The sequence below is a fragment of the Drosophila gunungcola genome, unplaced genomic scaffold, assembly GCF_025200985.1.
Source record: "Drosophila gunungcola strain Sukarami unplaced genomic scaffold, Dgunungcola_SK_2 000022F, whole genome shotgun sequence".
Lineage (NCBI taxonomy): Eukaryota > Metazoa > Arthropoda > Insecta > Diptera > Drosophilidae > Drosophila > Drosophila gunungcola.
In genome coordinates this window covers 1,207,482-1,209,230 of record NW_026453202.1, presented here as the reverse complement: position 1 = coordinate 1,209,230, position 1,749 = coordinate 1,207,482, and the positions used below count along the sequence as shown (strand labels likewise).

The window sequence follows — 1,749 nt, the reverse complement described above, 5'->3', positions numbered from 1 at the left end:
ATCGCAACCCAAGTGGGAAGAAAAATTATCCACTTTTTTGGAAAGTAGATGGCGCACCAAGGAAAATGTGGAGCATGCGTTGCAAGGAAATCAATGGCAAGCTGCCAAGACCGGAAAGGCTGTGAGTACGCAACAAAGAAAGATATTTGCAGCTATGGCTGAATCGCAGGGAAGTGCTTTTTGTCGTAACTCAGATCATACGATTTTATAATGTCCGCGTTTTGAAAGGCTATCGCCCAGGTCTCGCCATAAGGAAGTCAAAAGATTGTCGCTGTGCATTAATTGCCTGATAAGGGGCCATCATTCGCGAGATTGCCCATCGGGTCCTTGCCATACATTATAGACAGTCAGTTGATCATCCTTGCCCAACAGAAAATCAAACAGCTTGTTGTATGGGCTAGTTTATTTTTTGGTAGCAACTCAGATTCAGCTCGCTCCTGGGTTTTCCTCGTTACAAAAGAACCATCTCGGTTGGATTTTTTCTGGTGGCGGCCATCCCACCCTAAAAAACTCGTCGTATATCGCAACTTATCGTCTATCGAAAGAGCAGCTCGTTTTTGGGAAATTGATCATGTCACTGAGCCCATTGCAAGGATGTCAAAGGAGGAGCATTTAAATAGAAATTATACTCGTCTTCCATCCAGAGAATTTTCAGTTCGCCTCCCTATAAAACATAATCTTGCCTTGCTTGGTGATTCTTATCTGCAAGCTAAGCGGCGGTTTGAATTCAATAGGAATCCTAAAATAAAAGATGCACATTTTACCTTCATACAGGAATATTAAGACCTCAAGTACATGTCGATAGTGCCTAGTTCGGAGGTGCATCAATGCAAATATTTGCTGCAATATTGCGTGTTGAAAGAAGATAGCACGTCCGCGAAGTTGAGGGTGGCATTTGATGGATCGGAAGCAGCCTCGTCTGGTGTCTCGTTAAAATAACTCCTGCTATCTGGACCTACAATCCAAGTTATGCTCTCATTCGCATTTCCCGTGGCCCTTACAGGCCAAAATGTACCGGTGTGTACGAGTTGCGCCTCTTGATTACATGCTTCAGTGTATCCTTTGGCCCACCCATTTAGTACGAGTTTTTTAATATTGAGGTTTATGTCATGTATATATAAATATTTTCTTATCTTGGACGGGTTTCTTGTTATCCATGTGTACCCTCCTCCTATCGGATCGTTATGAAACTTTGACAACATTGATTTTATTTCCACTTTTTTTCTGTAATGGCCACCTTCATTAGGAGCTCGTTTTGTACATCTTCAAAAGAACTGTTGCCCTTTTCTTTGCATTTATTTAATAAAACTGACTCGAGAATCAGTGCGCTTGCTGCTATTTTATATTGTTTGACGTTGAATATTCCGCCTTCTTTTTCAATCGTTTGGAAAAAGTGACCTAGGTCCCATATTCAATTGGAACATGGGAAATCGTTAAATAGTTCGTTTTCCTTGTTTAAACAATTGTTTGTAATAAGTTCCCGGTCACACTACGTTTTTAACGTTAAATTCAAACTTTATTGTTTTGTTTATTATATTAAGTTAAGCTTGCTAATTTTAACGTTTAAGGTTTCTAGTTGTTACTTTTAAGTGGTACAAAATATTTGTATACACTTAAGCCTTCTGTCTCTCTAAGCGCTCGTGAAATCTTTCAAAGGCTACAAAGATATTATGAGCATAAGCGTATTCTAAAAAATGTCTACCGTTTTATAGCGTTTAAAATAAATTATAGCCCAGCGTATAAGCCATT

At 39.5% G+C, this 1,749-nt stretch overlaps 1 long non-coding RNA gene across 1 annotated transcript; it reads right to left on the bottom strand.

The window, feature by feature from the left end:
- Positions 1-385: 385 nt before the first annotated feature.
- Positions 386-1,345, bottom strand: LOC128263844 (uncharacterized). The gene is made up of 2 exons (XR_008268539.1): positions 765-1,345; positions 386-709 (listed from the first exon to the last, which is right to left on the bottom strand). It is a non-coding gene; the product is annotated as an uncharacterized LOC128263844 (long non-coding RNA).
- Positions 1,346-1,749: the final 404 nt, after the last annotated feature.